The sequence below is a fragment of the Schistocerca americana genome, chromosome 9 (assembly GCF_021461395.2).
Source record: "Schistocerca americana isolate TAMUIC-IGC-003095 chromosome 9, iqSchAmer2.1, whole genome shotgun sequence".
In the NCBI taxonomy this organism is placed as follows: Eukaryota; Metazoa; Arthropoda; class Insecta; order Orthoptera; family Acrididae; genus Schistocerca; species Schistocerca americana.
The window spans coordinates 126632690-126652374 of record NC_060127.1 but is presented as its reverse complement, the minus strand read 5'-3'; the positions used below and the strand labels follow the sequence as shown (position 1 = coordinate 126652374).

Sequence of the window (19685 nt, the reverse complement as noted above, 5' to 3'; positions counted from 1 at the left end):
GAAGCTAGTGTAAGTGTTGACCATTCCGTTTTGTCGGAGTTTCCCCCCGCGACCCCGGATCCCGCATGTGGACCGGCGCGGGTGGTGTCGGATACAGAACTTGACCCTCCTACGTCACCGGCGGCTGAAGCTTCCTTGCCCGTCAGCCGACGCAAGTTACGCGTTCAGCCGAACGTTAATGCTGTTCGTAAAAAACCGAAGCGTAAGGGATCCGCGGAACGGGGTACCAGTCCCCCTCCCTCGGATGCCACCGTCTCCCCTGCTATGGACTGTGACGTTGGTGCGTCGGTGTAGGTGATTTCCTTTTTCGCTTTTCTCTCTATGGTTCAAGCATACACCTTTCTTACCTTAAATCTTAACCGTATTGAGTCCAACGTTCGCATTGCCTCTTTGCGGCAGTTTATTTACGACGCCTGTGCGGACGTAGTGTTCTTGCAGGAAGTGTTGTTTTCTGATCTCTCTCTACCTGGATTTCAAACTGTTTTTAATGTCGCGCCGGAATATTCAACGGGAACTGCTCTTTTCTTTCGAGAGGGCATTCCTATTACTGACATTGAATTCCTTGACTCTGGCCGTGGGATTGGTTGTCGTCTTTTTGATCTCCGCCTCGTTGTTTTGTATGCCCCCTCTGGTTCGGGTCACACTGTGGCTCGATCGCGCTTTTATAAAGAAGAGCTTATTTATCTTTTGCGCCAGAGTCCTCGGAGTCTCCTGCTCGGAGGCGATTTTAATTGTGTTTTACGCCCTGAAGACCAGTCCCCCAATTTTAATTATTGCCGTGATTTACATGACTTAGTTCGTACGATGCATCTGCGTGATGTTTGGGAACACAAATATCCAACCCTGGTGAAATATACGTTTTTTACCGCGTCCTCATGCAGTAGACTCGATAGATTCTATTTATCTGATTTTTTATGTGATAAAATTCTTTCTGTCGATGTTATTCCTACTAGTTTTTCTGACCATTGTGCTTTTACTGCAACTGTAAATCTTAGTCACCAACCTGTTAAACTTTATCGTTCCCAGTGGATGTTAAATGTTTCCCACCTTGCCGACAGTGCTATGGATGATGTTATAAGTGGCGTGTGGGAGCGATGTCTTCGCTCTGTCCCGCGATACCCCTCCTTGCTGGTTTGGTGGACTGCGTTTGCCAAGCCCAAGATTCGTCAGACTTTGATTTTTTACTGTGCTGCAAGGGCGCGTGATTTTAAGAACACGTATGAATATTACTACTCTGTCCTGCGTGAACTATATGACGCAGCGGGTACCTCTCCTCTGCGGATCCATGATGTTCGTCGTATTAAAGCCAAGCTCTTGAGCCTTAAACGACGACAGATGGATGGTCTGCGAGTTAAGTCGAAACCTCACTCTCTTGTTGAAGGTGAGCTGACATCCTTGTACCACCTGCTACGGCATCAGACTCGTCGTCGTCGCTCCTTCATCTCTTCTCTTACGGTGGATGATGGGCGACAGCTTATTGCACAGGAGGAAATGGTTCGTGCTCTTCACAAGTATTACACTAGTCTCTATTCTGCCGATGATTCTGGTGAGTCTCTTTCGGACGATGTCTTTGGGGATCTAACTGCGACGATCGCGCCTGACGCGAACGGCGAATTTCTCCGGGAGTTCCAGGTAGATGAGGTTTTCGATTTTATTGCTCGCTCTCCGTCCAGTAAATCGCCGGGTCCAGACGGCCTGCCTAAAGAATTTTATCTCCGTTTTTGGCCTCTTTTGGGTGGCATTTTTACGCAGATTTTAAATGAGATTGTCAGGGGGATGGATGTGCCTGCCGATTTTAAAGTAGGGAAAATTGTTTTAATTCCGAAGTCTTCTGGTCGTTTATCTGCTGCCAATCTTCGTCCGCTCACATTGCTGAATTTTGACTACAAGACAGCTGCTAGAGCGCTCAATAGCCGGTTGTCCTCTCTGCTTCGGGGTGTGATTGGTGCACATCAATGTTGTTTTCATGATAGATCTATTCTGACACCAGTAGCCGAATATCGGGATGTTGTCTCGGTTGCGGCGGTTACAAACGTACATTGTGCCTTTGCCTTCCTTGATTTTCATAAGGCTTTTGATCACGTCAGTCATGTGTTTTTAGATCGTGTTTTAGGTACAATAGGTTTTAACGCTTCATCACGTGGTGTTCTTGGCAATTTGTATAGGGGAATAACAGCTCGGGTGTCAGTCAATGGGCAGCTGACGCCGCCCATTGCTATCCGCCGCGGAGTGCCTCAGGGTAGTCCGCTCTCTATGTCTTTATTCGTATTGTCCCTGGAACCGCTGCTTCGGACTATTGCTCTCAAGCTTCAGGGTATGTCCCTCTCTGGTGGGAAGCTCTCGGTTAAGGCATATGCGGATGATGTCGTTGTTCTCCTCCGTCAACGTGATGATATCCCGTTGTTGAAAGGGGCAGTTGATGCATACTGTCGTGTCTCTGGAGCGCGTCTCAATCAGGGTAAATGTAAGTTCCTTGATATTCGAGGATTTCGCGATGCTGACGTCCCTTGGGCCACTGTTGTCGATCGCCATACGTCCTTGGGGATTATCATTGATCGGTGTCCTCTAAAAATGGCGGCTCTCAATTGGAAATCTGTCACCGAGAAGATACAGGGGGCTCTGATGGTCCATGAGCAGCGCTCTGCTACCATTTTGCAAAAAGTCAGAATTTTAGACACCTACGTTCTATGTAAAGCTTATTATGTTGCTCAGCTGTTCCCACTTCCCATGATGGTGGCGAAAAGGTTGCGCCAATTGTCTAGCAGGTTTATATGGAAGGGCCATCTATTCAAGTTACGTTACGAGGTAATGACGAAACCGCGTATCTCCGGAGGCTTGGGCCTCTCTGACATTACTCGCAAGGCGTCTGCTTTGTACGTCCGCCGAACGACTCTAATTGTTACGCAAGAAGTGACTTCAATTACATCCAGGCTTTTTACTGTTGTGCGTCCGGCGAGCCTTGCTCCACCTGTCGATGTCGGACGCCTAAATTTTAAGTTGAAACACATTCGGGAATTTTACATTGCGGTGAGTTACCTCGGTGACGTCTTCTTGCGGCGACCGGTGCCAACGACCAAGGGCTTGATTGCCCGCTGGGAGGGGCTGGCCGGTAACAATCCAATAGAACTGGCGTCTCCATCTGTGTCCTGGAGGAACGTCTGGAAGAATGTTAGTCTGCCGATCCACTCTATGGCCGTGGCGTCCACGTGGTATAGGGTAATAAATAATTTGGTTCCGACCAATGTACGACTGCACCGTATTGGTCTTTCTGACACGGACACCTGTACTCGGTGTGGTCTCGTGGATACCCTTGAACATCGATTCACCTGCTGTGGGCACCTTGCTAATTGGCGTTGGCTCAGGAAACAACTTGCCTTTGTCACTAGGTCTGCTGAAGCCGCTTATACTATTGACATCATTGTCCGGCCCGATTCTTCCTTTTTTCCGCGAACGAAGCTCCATACCGTCATGTGGTTGATTGGCCATTTCGTACATTTTGTCATCAGTTGTCATGAAGAGGATGGACACCTAGCGTTTCGGCAGTACATGCTTACTGCTTACTGGCAGCGCTTGCGATTGCCAGGCCTCCGAGATGATTTTGCCAATATGCTTAGCCTGACATTTGAAAGAGAGGGTGTTGGCTAAGGTCACCTGTGTGAGCCATTTTCTTTTATACTGTTCCTGGATTTGCCGCCTTTATGTATGTTTCTTCTCTACAAAAGGACTGAAGTTTCCGTGTTCTTTTTTTTTTTTTTTTTTTTTTTTTTTTTTTTTTTTTTTTTTTTTTCACAAAGCAGTCTACATTATATAGTCATGTTTTAGGATTTTAATTTCAGTAGTGTACTTCTTTTGAAGTGGCTGTGTTGTGGATGTTCCTTAATATTTTTTTTTTTTTTTTTTTCAATAGATATATTTGTTAGAGGAACAATAATTACGCTTTCATTTGCTCATAATGAGCTGAGACTGAATTGCAGGCATTTAAAAAAAAAAAAAAAAAAAAAAAAAAAAAAAAAAAAAAAAAAAAAAAAAAGGGGCAGAGCACTGGTCTTGTAAACCAGGGGTCGTGAGTTCGATAAAAAAAAAAAAAAAAAAAAAAAAAAAAGTTGGTAGAGCGTTCGCTTTGCATGTGAAAGGTCCCGGGTTCAAGCCCCGGCGCCTCCATGTTTTGTGGTAAGTGTTCGTCGCGGCGAGCCTAAAGGCACGCAAGATGTTGCAAAGCCAGCGTCACAGACTCGTATACTGACGTAAGGAGAGCAAGACGTAAATGTGAGGACCGGCTGTTGTCGAGGTGTCATCGAGTGCAAATCTGCCTTAGGTATAACGGCCTAACCTCAATGAAGTCTAGAGAGTGGACAACACGTTCGTCTACCCCAGAGCGTTGGCCGAACGCTATTTTCGACGTCGTGGGTGCCACTTTGATTTTGGCCAACTACGATTCGATACAGAATGCAGGAAACCTGAAAGCCACCCTCACGGACACATTGAGAGTAGTGTTTGTCAGCGGAATAATGGGAGTGCAAGGGTCTGTGTCATTGATATGGCTGTATGTAGCGCAGTTCGTCAGCAGGGGGCGTAGCTCAGATGGTAGAGCGCTCGCTTAGCATGCGAGAGGTACTGGGATCGATACCCAGCGCCTCCAGAATTTTTAACACACCAACATGCGCACACTGCCATGCAAGTGGAATAATTCACAGCCAGAAAATGTGTCAAGGCAGATACGAGCCAACGATTAGCAGCCACAATTGGCAAGCGTGCTGTAATGCGCACGAAGCACCCTCCTCCCACCACTACACTTAATTTAGAAACAGTACAAGTGTTCCCATAAGATTCTCAAACCTATGTCGCAAAGATCAGCCTTGCGCCGAATTCACAAAAATCCCACTGCACATTCCAATTCTTGACGTGCAGTCGGCTGCTACTGGTGTTGCTAGTTGTGACTGCTGATGACAGATGCCGTAGCAATCAATTCATGGAGTGAGTTGTATGTTTTGCGGTACTCTGTCTCTGACAAGCAAGCAGAGGTGACATAGGCGCGAACACAGGAAGCTTGCAGCCCCTCGCTGCCTGCAGACACCGAACAGCCACACTAGGAGAGCGGCCTAAGTCGTAGGCGAAATGTGCTCATTCGCTTGTGTGCGACGTCAAGCTCTAAATAAGGCTGTCACTAACGTGAGCGTTGCGTGAGCGTCGTGTAAAGTCGGAAAAGTCGTCTGCGTGGGTGAGTGCCATGTTTGGGGAGCGTTTCGTAGTTTGCGCAGTGCAATGGAGACGCGGAAAGTTGTTGTGGCCCAGTCTTTTGCAGTTGGACGACAAGAGTGGTACACAGTAGTAAAGTGCGAGGCAGTGAGTTGGCATGAACAGTCGAGTGCACAATGGGTCTTCAGATGTGCTTGTTACCTCAGGTGCTGTGTGATTGTCGACATGGAGTGAAAACGGAGCAACTTGTGACTGTCCCTTCAATTTAAGACGTTAAAAACGGACGGAATTTGCAGTCGTAATACCAGAGCATCGAAACTACTTGGAACTCTTGCGTATGTGAACGTGTCCGCGCCTTTGTACTCTGGTCCCTTCACCCCTGCAAACCAACCAACCATCGTGTCCGTGCAAATAAGAGTAGCAAAGAACGGAGAACAGCGCAGCTTGGTTGTGCTTGGGGGCGTAGCTCAGTTGGTAGAGCGTTCGCTTTGCATGTGAAAGGTCCCGGGTTCAAGCCCCGGCGCCTCCATGTTTTGTGGTCAGTGCGTGGTAAGTGTTGGTCGCGGCGAGCCTAAAGGCACGCAAGATGTTGCAAAGCCAGCGTCACAAACTCGTATACTGACGTAAGGAGAGCAAGACGTAAATGTGAGGACCGGCTGTTGTCGAGGTGTCATCGAGTGCAAATCTGCCTTAGGTATAACGGCCTAACCTCAATGAAGTCTAGAGAGTGGACAACACGTTCGTCTACCCCAGAGCGTTGGCCGAACGCTATTTTCGACGTCGTGGGTGCCACTTTGATTTTGGCCAACTACGATTCGATACAGAATGCAGGAAACCTGAAAGCCACCCTCACGGACACATTGAGAGTAGTGTTTGTCAGCGGAATAATGGGAGTGCAAGGGTCTGTGTCATTGATATGGCTGTATGTAGCGCAGTTCGTCAGCTGGGGGCGTAGCTCAGATGGTAGAGCGCTCGCTTAGCATGCGAGAGGTACTGGGATCGATACCCAGCGCCTCCAGAATTTTTAACACACCAACATGCGCACACTGCCATGCAAGTGGAATAATTCACAGCCAGAAAATGTGTCAAGGCAGATACGAGCCAACGATTAGCAGCCACAATTGGCAAGCGTGCTGTAATGCGCACGAAGCACCCTCCTCCCACCACTACACTTAATTTAGAAACAGTACAAGTGTTCCCATAAGATTCTCAAACCTATGTCGCAAAGATCAGCCTAGCGCGGAATTCACAAAAATCCCACTGCACATTCCAATTCTTGACGTGCAGTCGGCTGCTACTGGTGTTGCTAGTTGTGACTGCTGATGACAGATGCCGTAGCAAGCAATTCATGGAGTGAGTTGTATGTTTTGCGATACTCTGTCTCTGACAAGCAAGCAGAGGTGACATAGGCGCGAACACAGGAAGCTTGCAGCCCCTCCCTGCCTGCAGACACCGAACAGCCACACTAGGAGGGCGGCCTAAGTCGTCGGCGAAATGTGCTCATTCGCTTGTGTGCGACGTCAAGCTCTAAATAAGGCTGTCACTAGCGTGAGCGTTGCGTGAGCGTCGTGTAAAGTCGTCTGCGTGGGTGAGTGCCATGTTTGGGGAGCGTTTCGTAGTTTGCGCAGTGCAATGGAGACGCGGAAAGTTGTTGTAGCCCAGTCTTTTGCAGTTGGACGACAAGAGTGGTACACAGTAGTAAAGTGCGAGGCAGTGAGTTGGCATGAACAGTCGAGTGCACAATGGGTCTTCAGATGTGCTTGTTACCTCAGGTGCTGTGTGATTGTCGACATGGAGTGAAAACGGAGCAACTTGTGACTGTCCCTTCAATTTAAGACGTTAAAAACGGACGGAATTTGCAGTCGTAATACCAGAGCATCGAAACTACTTGGAACTCTTGCGTATGTGAACGTGTCCGCGCCTTTGTACTCTGGTCCCTTCACCCCAGCAAACCAACCAACCATCGCGTCCGTGCACATAAGAGTAGCAAAGAACGGAGATCAGCGCAGCTTGCTTGTGCTTGGGGGCGTAGCTCAGTTGGTAGAGCGTTCGCTTTGCATGTGAAAGGTCCCGGGTTCAAGCCCCGGCGCCTCCATGTTTTGTGGTCAGTGCGTGGTAAGTGTTGGTCGCGGCGAGCCTAAAGACACGCAAGATGTTGCAAAGCCAGCGTCACAGACTCGTATACCGACGTAAGGAGAGCAAGACGTAAATGTGAGGACCGGCTGTTGTCGAGGTGTCATCGAGTGCAAATCTGCCTTAGGTATAACGGCCTAACCTCAATGAAGTCTAGAGAGTGGACAACACGTTCGTCTACCTCAGAGCGTTGGCCGAACGCTATTTTCGACGTCGTGCGTGCCACTTTGATTTTGGCCAACTACGATTCGATACAGAATGCAGGAAACCTGAAAGACACCCTCACGGACACATTGAGAGTAGTGTTTGTCAGCGGAATAATGGGAGTGCAAGGGTCTGTGTCATTGATATGGCTGTATGTAGCGCAGTTCGTCAGCAGGGGGCGTAGCTCAGATGGTAGAGCGCTCGCTTAGCATGCGAGAGGTACTGGGATCGATACCCAGCGCCTCCAGAATTTTTAACACACCAACATGCGCACACTGCCATGCAAGTGGAATAATTCACAGCCAGAAAATGTGTCAAGGCAGATACGAGCCAACGATTAGCAGCCACAATTGGCAAGCGTGCTGTAATGCGCACGAAGCACCCTCCTCCCACCACTACACTTAATTTAGAAACAGTACAAGTGTTCCCATAAGATTCTCAAACCTATGTCGCAAAGATCAGCCTTGCGCCGAATTCACAAAAATCCCACTGCACATTCCAATTCTTGACGTGCAGTCGGCTGCTACTGGTGTTGCTAGTTGTGACTGCTGATGACAGATGCCGTAGCAATCAATTCATGGAGTGAGTTGTATGTTTTGCGATACTCTGTCTCTGACAAGCAAGCAGAGGTGACATAGGCGCGAACACAGGAAGCTTGCAGCCCCTCGCTGCCTGCAGACACCGAACAGCCACACTAGGAGGGCGGCCTAAGTCGTAGGCGAAATGTGCTCATTCGCTTGTGTGCGACGTCAAGCTCTAAATAAGGCTGTCACTAGCGTGAGCGTTGCGTGAGCGTCGTGTAAAGTCGTCTGCGTGGGTGAGTGCCATGTTTGGGGAGCGTTTCGTAGTTTGCGCAGTGCAATGGAGACGCGGAAAGTTGTTGTGGCCCAGTCTTTTGCAGTTGGACGACAAGAGTGGTACACAGTAGTAAAGTGCGAGGCAGTGAGTTGGCATGAACAGTCGAGTGCACAATGGGTCTTCAGATGTGCTTGTTACCTCAGGTGCTGTGTGATTGTCGACATGGAGTGAAAACGGAGCAACTTGTGACTGTCCCTTCAATTTAAGACGTTAAAAACGGACGGAATTTGCAGTCGTAATACCAGAGCATCGAAACTACTTGGAACTCTTGCGTATGTGAACGTGTCCGCACCTTTGTACTCTGGTCCCTTCACCCCTGCAAACCAACCAACCATCGCGTCCGTGCACATAAGAGTAGCAAAGAACGGAGATCAGCGCAGCTTGCTTGTGCTTGGGGGCGTAGCTCAGTTGGTAGAGCGTTCGCTTTGCATGTGAAAGGTCCCGGGTTCAAGCCCCGGCGCCTCCATGTTTTGTGGTCAGTGCGTGGTAAGTGTTGGTCGCGGCGAGCCTAAAGGCACGCAAGATGTTGCAAAGCCAGCGTCACAGACTCGTATACCGACGTAAGGAGAGCAAGACGTAAATGTGAGGACCGGCTGTTGTCGAGGTGTCATCGAGTGCAAATCTGCCTTAGGTATAACGGCCTAACCTCAATGAAGTCTAGAGAGTGGACAACACGTTCGTCTACCTCAGAGCGTTGGCCGAACGCTATTTTCGACGTCGTGCGTGCCACTTTGATTTTGGCCAACTACGATTCGATACAGAATGCAGGAAACCTGAAAGACACCCTCACGGACACATTGAGAGTAGTGTTTGTCAGCGGAATAATGGGAGTGCAAGGGTCTGTGTCATTGATATGGCTGTATGTAGCGCAGTTCGTCAGCAGGGGGCGTAGCTCAGATGGTAGAGCGCTCGCTTAGCATGCGAGAGGTACTGGGATCGATACCCAGCGCCTCCAGAATTTTTAACACACCAACATGCGCACACTGCCATGCAAGTGGAATAATTCACAGCCAGAAAATGTGTCAAGGCAGATACGAGCCAACGATTAGCAGCCACAATTGGCAAGCGTGCTGTAATGCGCACGAAGCACCCTCCTCCCACCACTACACTTAATTTAGAAACAGTACAAGTGTTCCCATAAGATTCTCAAACCTATGTCGCAAAGATCAGCCTTGCGCCGAATTCACAAAAATCCCACTGCACATTCCAATTCTTGACGTGCAGTCGGCTGCTACTGGTGTTGCTAGTTGTGACTGCTGATGACAGATGCCGTAGCAATCAATTCATGGAGTGAGTTGTATGTTTTGCGATACTCTGTCTCTGACAAGCAAGCAGAGGTGACATAGGCGCGAACACAGGAAGCTTGCAGCCCCTCGCTGCCTGCAGACACCGAACAGCCACACTAGGAGAGCGGCCTAAGTCGTAGGCGAAATGTGCTCATTCGCTTGTGTGCGACGTCAAGCTCTAAATAAGGCTGTCACTAACGTGAGCGTTGCGTGAGCGTCGTGTAAAGTCGGAAAAGTCGTCTGCGTGGGTGAGTGCCATGTTTGGGGAGCGTTTCGTAGTTTGCGCAGTGCAATGGAGACGCGGAAAGTTGTTGTGGCCCAGTCTTTTGCAGTTGGACGACAAGAGTGGTACACAGTAGTAAAGTGCGAGGCAGTGAGTTGGCATGAACAGTCGAGTGCACAATGGGTCTTCAGATGTGCTTGTTACCTCAGGTGCTGTGTGATTGTCGACATGGAGTGAAAACGGAGCAACTTGTGACTGTCCCTTCAATTTAAGACGTTAAAAACGGACGGAATTTGCAGTCGTAATACCAGAGCATCGAAACTACTTGGAACTCTTGCGTATGTGAACGTGTCCGCGCCTTTGTACTCTGGTCCCTTCACCCCTGCAAACCAACCAACCATCGTGTCCGTGCAAATAAGAGTAGCAAAGAACGGAGAACAGCGCAGCTTGGTTGTGCTTGGGGGCGTAGCTCAGTTGGTAGAGCGTTCGCTTTGCATGTGAAAGGTCCCGGGTTCAAGCCCCGGCGCCTCCATGTTTTGTGGTAAGTGTTGGTCGCGGCGAGCCTAAAGGCACGCAAGATGTTGCAAAGCCAGCGTCACAGACTCGTATACTGACGTAAGGAGAGCAAGACGTAAATGTGAGGACCGGCTGTTGTCGAGGTGTCATCGAGTGCAAATCTGCCTTAGGTATAACGGCCTAACCTCAATGAAGTCTAGAGAGTGGACAACACGTTCGTCTACCCCAGAGCGTTGGCCGAACGCTATTTTCGACGTCGTGGGTGCCACTTTGATTTTGGCCAACTACGATTCGATACAGAATGCAGGAAACCTGAAAGACACCCTCACGGACACATTGAGAGTAGTGTTTGTCAGCGGAATAATGGGAGTGCAAGGGTCTGTGTCATTGATATGGCTGTATGTAGCGCAGTTCGTCAGCAGGGGGCGTAGCTCAGATGGTAGAGCGCTCGCTTAGCATGCGAGAGGTACTGGGATCGATACCCAGCGCCTCCAGAATTTTTAACACACCAACATGCGCACACTGCCATGCAAGTGGAATAATTCACAGCCAGAAAATGTGTCAAGGCAGATACGAGCCAACGATTAGCAGCCACAATTGGCAAGCGTGCTGTAATGCGCACGAAGGACCCTCCTCCCACCACTACACTTAATTTAGAAACAGTACAAGTGTTCCCATAAGATTCTCAAACCTATGTCGCAAAGATCAGCCTTGCGCCGAATTCACAAAAATCCCACTGCACATTCCAATTCTTGACGTGCAGTCGGCTGCTACTGGTGTTGCTAGTTGTGACTGCTGATGACAGATGCCGTAGCAATCAATTCATGGAGTGAGTTGTATGTTTTGCGATACTCTGTCTCTGACAAGCAAGCAGAGGTGACATAGGCGCGAACACAGGAAGCTTGCAGCCCCTCGCTGCCTGCAGACACCGAACAGCCACACTAGGAGGGCGGCCTAAGTCGTAGGCGAAATGTGCTCATTCGCTTGTGTGCGACGTCAAGCTCTAAATAAGGCTGTCACTAGCGTGAGCGTTGCGTGAGCGTCGTGTAAAGTCGTCTGCGTGGGTGAGTGCCATGTTTGGGGAGCGTTTCGTAGTTTGCGCAGTGCAATGGAGACGCGGAAAGTTGTTGTGGCCCAGTCTTTTGCAGTTGGACGACAAGAGTGGTACACAGTAGTAAAGTGCGAGGCAGTGAGTTGACATGAACAGTCGAGTGCACAATGGGTCTTCAGATGTGCTTGTTACCTCAGGTGCTGTGTGATTGTCGACATGGAGTGAAAACGGAGCAACTTGTGACTGTCCCTTCAATTTAAGACGTTAAAAACGGACGGAATTTGCAGTCGTAATACCAGAGCATCGAAACTACTTGGAACTCTTGCGTATGTGAACGTGTCCGCGCCTTTGTACTCTGGTCCCTTCACCCCTGCAAACCAACCAACCATCGCGTCCGTGCACATAAGAGTAGCAAAGAACGGAGATCAGCGCAGCTTGCTTGTGCTTGGGGGCGTAGCTCAGCTGGTAGAGCGTTCGCTTTGCATGTGAAAGGTCCCGGGTTCAAACCCGGCGCCTCCATGTTTTGTGGTCAGTGCGTGGTAAGTGTTGGTCGCGGCGAGCCTAAAGGCACGCAAGATGTTGCAAAGCCAGCGTCACAGACTCGTATACTGACGTAAGGAGAGCAAGACGTAAATGTGAGGACCGGCTGTTGTCGAGGTGTCATCGAGTGCAAATCTGCCTTAGGTATAACGGCCTAACCTCAATGAAGTCTAGAGAGTGGACAACACGTTCGTCTACCCCAGAGCGTTGGCCGAACGCTATTTTCGACGTCGTGGGTGCCACTTTGATTTTGGCCAACTACGATTCGATACAGAATGCAGGAAACCTGAAAGACACCCTCACGGACACATTGAGAGTAGTGTTTGTCAGCGGAATAATGGGAGTGCAAGGGTCTGTGTCATTGATATGGCTGTATGTAGCGCAGTTCGTCAGCAGGGGGCGTAGCTCAGATGGTAGAGCGCTCGCTTAGCATGCGAGAGGTACTGGGATCGATACCCAGCGCCTCCAGAATTTTTAACACACCAACATGCGCACACTGCCATGCAAGTGGAATAATTCACAGCCAGAAAATGTGTCAAGGCAGATACGAGCCAACGATTAGCAGCCACAATTGGCAAGCGTGCTGTAATGCGCACGAAGCACCCTCCTCCCACCACTACACTTAATTTAGAAACAGTACAAGTGTTCCCATAAGATTCTCAAACCTATGTCGCAAAGATCAGCCTTGCGCCGAATTCACAAAAATCCCACTGCACATTCCAATTCTTGACGTGCAGTCGGCTGCTACTGGTGTTGCTAGTTGTGACTGCTGATGACAGATGCCGTAGCAATCAATTCATGGAGTGAGTTGTATGTTTTGCGATACTCTGTCTCTGACAAGCAAGCAGAGGTGACACAGGCGCGAACACAGGAAGCTTGCAGCCCCTCGCTGCCTGCAGACACCGAACAGCCACACTAGGAGGGCGGCCTAAGTCGTAGGCGAAATGTGCTCATTCGCTTGTGTGCGACGTCAAGCTCTAAATAAGGCTGTCACTAGCGTGAGCGTTGCGTGAGCGTCGTGTAAAGTCGTCTGCGTGGGTGAGTGCCATGTTTGGGGAGCGTTTCGTAGTTTGCGCAGTGCAATGGAGACGCGGAAAGTTGTTGTGGCCCAGTCTTTTGCAGTTGGACGACAAGAGTGGTACACAGTAGTAAAGTGCGAGGCAGTGAGTTGGCATGAACAGTCGAGTGCACAATGGGTCTTCAGATGTGCTTGTTACCTCAGGTGCTGTGTGATTGTCGACATGGAGTGAAAACGGAGCAACTTGTGACTGTCCCTTCAATTTAAGACGTTAAAAACGGACGGAATTTGCAGTCGTAATACCAGAGCATCGAAACTACTTGGAACTCTTGCGTATGTGAACGTGTCCGCGCCTTTGTACTCTGGTCCCTTCACCCCTGCAAACCAACCAACCATCGCGTCCGTGCACATAAGAGTAGCAAAGAACGGAGATCAGCGCAGCTTGCTTGTGCTTGGGGGCGTAGCTCAGTTGGTAGAGCGTTCGCTTTGCATGTGAAAGGTCCCGGGTTCAAGCCCCGGCGCCTCCATGTTTTGTGGTCAGTGCGTGGTAAGTGTTGGTCGCGGCGAGCCTAAAGGCACGCAAGATGTTGCAAAGCCAGCGTCACAGACTCGTATACCGACGTAAGGAGAGCAAGACGTAAATGTGAGGACCGGCTGTTGTCGAGGTGTCATCGAGTGCAAATCTGCCTTAGGTATAACGGCCTAACCTCAATGAAGTCTAGAGAGTGGACAACACGTTCGTCTACCTCAGAGCGTTGGCCGAACGCTATTTTCGACGTCGTGCGTGCCACTTTGATTTTGGCCAACTACGATTCGATACAGAATGCAGGAAACCTGAAAGACACCCTCACGGACACATTGAGAGTAGTGTTTGTCAGCGGAATAATGGGAGTGCAAGGGTCTGTGTCATTGATATGGCTGTATGTAGCGCAGTTCGTCAGCAGGGGGCGTAGCTCAGATGGTAGAGCGCTCGCTTAGCATGCGAGAGGTACTGGGATCGATACCCAGCGCCTCCAGAATTTTTAACACACCAACATGCGCACACTGCCATGCAAGTGGAATAATTCACAGCCAGAAAATGTGTCAAGGCAGATACGAGCCAACGATTAGCAGCCACAATTGGCAAGCGTGCTGTAATGCGCACGAAGCACCCTCCTCCCACCACTACACTTAATTTAGAAACAGTACAAGTGTTCCCATAAGATTCTCAAACCTATGTCGCAAAGATCAGCCTTGCGCCGAATTCACAAAAATCCCACTGCACATTCCAATTCTTGACGTGCAGTCGGCTGCTACTGGTGTTGCTAGTTGTGACTGCTGATGACAGATGCCGTAGCAATCAATTCATGGAGTGAGTTGTATGTTTTGCGATACTCTGTCTCTGACAAGCAAGCAGAGGTGACATAGGCGCGAACACAGGAAGCTTGCAGCCCCTCGCTGCCTGCAGACACCGAACAGCCACACTAGGAGGGCGGCCTAAGTCGTCGGCGAAATGTGCTCATTCGCTTGTGTGCGACGTCAAGCTCTAAATAAGGCTGTCACTAGCGTGAGCGTTGCGTGAGCGTCGTGTAAAGTCGGAAAAATCGTCTGCGTGGGTGAGTGCCATGTTTGGGGAGCGTTTCGTAGTTTGCGCAGTGCAATGGAGACGCGGAAAGTTGTTGTGGCCCAGTCTTTTGCAGTTGGACGACAAGAGTGGTACACAGTAGTAAAGTGCGAGGCAGCGCCTCCAGAATTTTTAACACACCAACATGCGCACACTGCCATGCAAGTGGAATAATTCACAGCCAGAAAATGTGTCAAGGCAGATACGAGCCAACGATTAGCAGCCACAATTGGCAAGCGTGCTGTAATGCGCACGAAGCACCCTCCTCCCACCACTACACTTAATTTAGAAACAGTACAAGTGTTCCCATAAGATTCTCAAACCTATGTCGCAAAGATCAGCCTTGCGCCGAATTCACAAAAATCCCACTGCACATTCCAATTCTTGACGTGCAGTCGGCTGCTACTGGTGTTGCTAGTTGTGACTGCTGATGACAGATGCCGTAGCAATCAATTCATGGAGTGAGTTGTATGTTTTGCGATACTCTGTCTCTGACAAGCAAGCAGAGGTGACATAGGCGCGAACACAGGAAGCTTGCAGCCCCTCGCTGCCTGCAGACACCGAACAGCCACACTAGGAGGGCGGCCTAAGTCGTAGGCGAAATGTGCTCATTCGCTTGTGTGCGACGTCAAGCTCTAAATAAGGCTGTCACTCGCGTGAGCGTTGCGTGAGCGTCGTGTAAAGTCGTCTGCGTGGGTGAGTGCCATGTTTGGGGAGCGTTTCGTAGTTTGCGCAGTGCAATGGAGACGCGGAAAGTTGTTGTGGCCCAGTCTTTTGCAGTTGGACGACAAGAGTGGTACACAGTAGTAAAGTGCGAGGCAGTGAGTTGGCATGAACAGTCGAGTGCACAATGGGTCTTCAGATGTGCTTGTTACCTCAGGTGCTGTGTGATTGTCGACATGGAGTGAAAACGGAGCAACTTGTGACTGTCCCTTCAATTTAAGACGTTAAAAACGGACGGAATTTGCAGTCATACCAGAGCATCGAAACTACTTGGAACTCTTGCGTATGTGAACGTGTCCGCGCCTTTGTACTCTGGTCCCTTCACCCCTGCAAACCAACCAACCATCGCGTCCGTGCACATAAGAGTAGCAAAGAACGGAGATCAGCGCAGCTTGCTTGCGCTTGGGGGCGTAGCTCAGTTGGTAGTGCGTTCGCTTTGCATGTGAAAGGTCCCGGGTTCAAGCCCCGGCGCCTCCATGTTTTGTGGTCAGTGCGTGGTAAGTGTTGGTCGCGGCGAGCCTACAGGCACGCAAGATGTTGCAAAGCCAGCGTCACAGACTCGTATACCGACGTAAGGAGAGCAAGACGTAAATGTGAGGACCGGCTGTTGTCGAGGTGTCATCGAGTGCAAATCTGCCTTAGGTATAACGGCCTAACCTCAATGAAGTCTAGAGAGTGGACAACACGTTCGTCTACCTCAGAGCGTTGGCCGAACGCTATTTTCGACGTCGTGCGTGCCACTTTGATTTTGGCCAACTACGATTCGATACAGAATGCAGGAAACCTGAAAGACACCCTCACGGACACATTGAGAGTAGTGTTTGTCAGCGGAATAATGGGAGTGCAAGGGTCTGTGTCATTGATATGGCTGTATGTAGCGCAGTTCGTCAGCAGGGGGCGTAGCTCAGATGGTAGAGCGCTCGCTTAGCATGCGAGAGGTACTGGGATCGATACCCAGCGCCTCCAGAATTTTTAACACACCAACATGCGCACACTGCCATGCAAGTGGAATAATTCACAGCCAGAAAATGTGTCAAGGCAGATACGAGCCAACGATTAGCAGCCACAATTGGCAAGCGTGCTGTAATGCGCACGAAGCACCCTCCTCCCACCACTACACTTAATTTAGAAACAGTACAAGTGTTCCCATAAGATTCTCAAACCTATGTCGCAAAGATCAGCCTTGCGCCGAATTCACAAAAATCCCACTGCACATTCCAATTCTTGACGTGCAGTCGGCTGCTACTGGTGTTGCTAGTTGTGACTGCTGATGACAGATGCCGTAGCAATCAATTCATGGAGTGAGTTGTATGTTTTGCGATACTCTGTCTCTGACAAGCAAGCAGAGGTGACATAGGCGCGAACACAGGAAGCTTGCAGCCCCTCGCTGCCTGCAGACACCGAACAGCCACACTAGGAGGGCGGCCTAAGTCGTAGGCGAAATGTGCTCATTCGCTTGTGTGCGACGTCAAGCTCTAAATAAGGCTGTCACTAGCGTGAGCGTTGCGTGAGCGTCGTGTAAAGTCGTCTGCGTGAGTGAGTGCCATGTTTGGGGAGCGTTTCGTAGTTTGCGCAGTGCAATGGAGACGCGGAAAGTTGTTGTGGCCCAGTCTTTTGCAGTTGGACGACAAGAGTGGTACACAGTAGTAAAGTGCGAGGCAGTGAGTTGGCATGAACAGTCGAGTGCACAATGGGTCTTCAGATGTGCTTGTTACCTCAGGTGCTGTGTGATTGTCGACATGGAGTGAAAACGGAGCAACTTGTGACTGTCCCTTCAATTTAAGACGTTAAAAACGGACGGAATTTGCAGTCGTAATACCAGAGCATCGAAACTACTTGGAACTCTTGCGTATGTGAACGTGTCCGCGCCTTTGTACTCTGGTCCCTTCACCCCTGCAAACCAACCAACCATCGCGTCCGTGCACATAAGAGTAGCAAAGAACGGAGATCAGCGCAGCTTGCTTGTGCTTGGGGGCGTAGCTCAGTTGGTAGAGCGTTCGCTTTGCATGTGAAAGGTCCCGGGTTCAAGCCCCGGCGCCTCCATGTTTTGTGGTCAGTGCGTGGTAAGTGTTGGTCGCGGCGAGCCTAAAGGCACGCAAGATGTTGCAAAGCCAGCGTCACAGACTCGTATACCGACGTAAGGAGAGCAAGACGTAAATGTGAGGACCGGCTGTTGTCGAGGTGTCATCGAGTGCAAATCTGCCTTAGGTATAACGGCCTAACCTCAATGAAGTCTAGAGAGTGGACAACACGTTCGTCTACCTCAGAGCGTTGGCCGAACGCTATTTTCGACGTCGTGCGTGCCACTTTGATTTTGGCCAACTACGATTCGATACAGAATGCAGGAAACCTGAAAGACACCCTCACGGACACATTGAGAGTAGTGTTTGTCAGCGGAATAATGGGAGTGCAAGGGTCTGTGTCATTGATATGGCTGTATGTAGCGCAGTTCGTCAGCAGGGGGCGTAGCTCAGATGGTAGAGCGCTCGCTTAGCATGCGAGAGGTACTGGGATCGATACCCAGCGCCTCCAGAATTTTTAACACACCAACATGCGCACACTGCCATGCAAGTGGAATAATTCACAGCCAGAAAATGTGTCAAGGCAGATACGAGCCAACGATTAGCAGCCACAATTGGCAAGCGTGCTGTAATGCGCACGAAGCACCCTCCTCCCACCACTACACTTAATTTAGAAACAGTACAAGTGTTCCCATAAGATTCTCAAACCTATGTCGCAAAGATCAGCCTTGCGCCGAATTCACAAAAATCCCACTGCACATTCCAATTCTTGACGTGCAGTCGGCTGCTACTGGTGTTGCTAGTTGTGACTGCTGATGACAGATGCCGTAGCAATCAATTCATGGAGTGAGTTGTATGTTTTGCGATACTCTGTCTCTGACAAGCAAGCAGAGGTGACATAGGCGCGAACACAGGAAGCTTGCAGCCCCTCGCTGCCTGCAGACACCGAACAGCCACACTAGGAGGGCGGCCTAAGTCGTCGGCGAAATGTGCTCATTCGCTTGTGTGCGACGTCAAGCTCTAAATAAGGCTGTCACTAGCGTGAGCGTTGCGTGAGCGTCGTGTAAAGTCGTCTGCGTGGGTGAGTGCCATGTTTGGGGAGCGTTTCGTAGTTTGCGCAGTGCAATGGAGACGCGGAAAGTTGTTGTGGCCCAGTCTTTTGCAGTTGGACGACAAGAGTGGTACACAGTAGTAAAGTGCGAGGCAGCGCCTCCAGAATTTTTAACACACCAACATGCGCACACTGCCATGCAAGTGGAATAATTCACAGCCAGAAAATGTGTCAAGGCAGATACGAGCCAACGATTAGCAGCCACAATTGGCAAGCGTGCTGTAATGCGCACGAAGCACCCTCCTCCCACCACTACACTTAATTTAGAAACAGTACAAGTGTTCCCATAAGATTCTCAAACCTATGTCGCAAAGATCAGCCTTGCGCCGAATTCACAAAAATCCCACTGCACATTCCAATTCTTGACGTGCAGTCGGCTGCTACTGGTGTTGCTAGTTGTGACTGCTGATGACAGATGCCGTAGCAATCAATTCATGGAGTGAGTTGTATGTTTTGCGATACTCTGTCTCTGACAAGCAAGCAGAGGTGACATAGGCGCGAACACAGGAAGCTTGCAGCCCCTCGCTGCCTGCAGACACCGAACAGCCACACTAGGAGGGCGGCCTAAGTCGTAGGCGAAATGTGCTCATTCGCTTGTGTGCGACGTCAAGCTCTAAATAAGGCTGTCACTAGCGTGAGCGTTGCGTGAGCGTCGTGTAAAGTCGTCTGCGTGGGTGAGTGCCATGTTTGGGGAGCGTTTCGTAGTTTGCGCAGTGCAATGGAGACGCGGAAAGTTGTTGTGGCCCAGTCTTTTGCAGTTGGACGACAAGAGTGGTACACAGTAGTAAAGTGCGAGGCAGTGAGTTGGCATGAACAGTCGAGTGCACAATGGGTCTTCAGATGTGCTTGTTACCTCAGGTGCTGTGTGATTGTCGACATGGAGTGAAAACGGAGCAACTTGTGACTGTCCCTTCAATTTAAGACGTTAAAAACGGACGGAATTTGCAGTCGTAATACCAGAGCATCGAAACTACTTGGAACTCTTGCGTATGTGAACGTGTCCGCGCCTTTGTACTCTGGTCCCTTCACCCCTGCAAACCAACCAACCATCGCGTCCGTGCACATAAGAGTAGCAAAGAACGGAGATCAGCGCAGCTTGCTTGTGCTTGGGGGCGTAGCTCAGTTGGTAGAGCGTTCGCTTTGCATGTGAAAGGTCCCGGGTTCAAGCCCCGGCGCCTCCATGTTTTGTGGTCAGTGCGTGG

General features: G+C 50.0%; 18 non-coding genes across 18 annotated transcripts; all 18 read left to right on the top strand.

The window, feature by feature from the left end:
• The first annotated feature begins 4566 nt into the window (after positions 1-4566).
• Trnaa-agc lies at positions 4567-4639 on the top strand. Its single transcript has one exon. It is a non-coding gene; the product is annotated as a tRNA-Ala (tRNA).
• A 1013-nt stretch (positions 4640-5652) lies between these two features.
• Positions 5653-5725, top strand: Trnaa-ugc. Its single transcript has one exon. It is a non-coding gene; the product is annotated as a tRNA-Ala (tRNA).
• Positions 5726-6141: 416 nt separating this feature from the next.
• Trnaa-agc lies at positions 6142-6214 on the top strand. The gene has a single exon. It is a non-coding gene; the product is annotated as a tRNA-Ala (tRNA).
• Positions 6215-7218: 1004 nt separating this feature from the next.
• On the top strand, positions 7219-7291 carry Trnaa-ugc. Its single transcript has one exon. It is a non-coding gene; the product is annotated as a tRNA-Ala (tRNA).
• A 416-nt stretch (positions 7292-7707) lies between these two features.
• Trnaa-agc lies at positions 7708-7780 on the top strand. Its single transcript has one exon. It is a non-coding gene; the product is annotated as a tRNA-Ala (tRNA).
• Positions 7781-8784: 1004 nt separating this feature from the next.
• Trnaa-ugc lies at positions 8785-8857 on the top strand. Its single transcript has one exon. It is a non-coding gene; the product is annotated as a tRNA-Ala (tRNA).
• A 416-nt stretch (positions 8858-9273) lies between these two features.
• Trnaa-agc lies at positions 9274-9346 on the top strand. Its single transcript has one exon. It is a non-coding gene; the product is annotated as a tRNA-Ala (tRNA).
• Positions 9347-10359: 1013 nt separating this feature from the next.
• Positions 10360-10432, top strand: Trnaa-ugc. The gene has a single exon. It is a non-coding gene; the product is annotated as a tRNA-Ala (tRNA).
• Positions 10433-10837: 405 nt separating this feature from the next.
• Positions 10838-10910, top strand: Trnaa-agc. The gene has a single exon. It is a non-coding gene; the product is annotated as a tRNA-Ala (tRNA).
• Positions 10911-11914: 1004 nt separating this feature from the next.
• Positions 11915-11986, top strand: Trnaa-ugc. Its single transcript has one exon. It is a non-coding gene; the product is annotated as a tRNA-Ala (tRNA).
• A 416-nt stretch (positions 11987-12402) lies between these two features.
• Trnaa-agc lies at positions 12403-12475 on the top strand. The gene has a single exon. It is a non-coding gene; the product is annotated as a tRNA-Ala (tRNA).
• A 1004-nt stretch (positions 12476-13479) lies between these two features.
• Positions 13480-13552, top strand: Trnaa-ugc. The gene has a single exon. It is a non-coding gene; the product is annotated as a tRNA-Ala (tRNA).
• A 416-nt stretch (positions 13553-13968) lies between these two features.
• On the top strand, positions 13969-14041 carry Trnaa-agc. Its single transcript has one exon. It is a non-coding gene; the product is annotated as a tRNA-Ala (tRNA).
• A 1714-nt stretch (positions 14042-15755) lies between these two features.
• Trnaa-ugc lies at positions 15756-15828 on the top strand. The gene has a single exon. It is a non-coding gene; the product is annotated as a tRNA-Ala (tRNA).
• A 416-nt stretch (positions 15829-16244) lies between these two features.
• Trnaa-agc lies at positions 16245-16317 on the top strand. The gene has a single exon. It is a non-coding gene; the product is annotated as a tRNA-Ala (tRNA).
• A 1004-nt stretch (positions 16318-17321) lies between these two features.
• On the top strand, positions 17322-17394 carry Trnaa-ugc. The gene has a single exon. It is a non-coding gene; the product is annotated as a tRNA-Ala (tRNA).
• A 416-nt stretch (positions 17395-17810) lies between these two features.
• Trnaa-agc lies at positions 17811-17883 on the top strand. Its single transcript has one exon. It is a non-coding gene; the product is annotated as a tRNA-Ala (tRNA).
• Positions 17884-19591: 1708 nt separating this feature from the next.
• Trnaa-ugc lies at positions 19592-19664 on the top strand. The gene has a single exon. It is a non-coding gene; the product is annotated as a tRNA-Ala (tRNA).
• Positions 19665-19685: the final 21 nt, after the last annotated feature.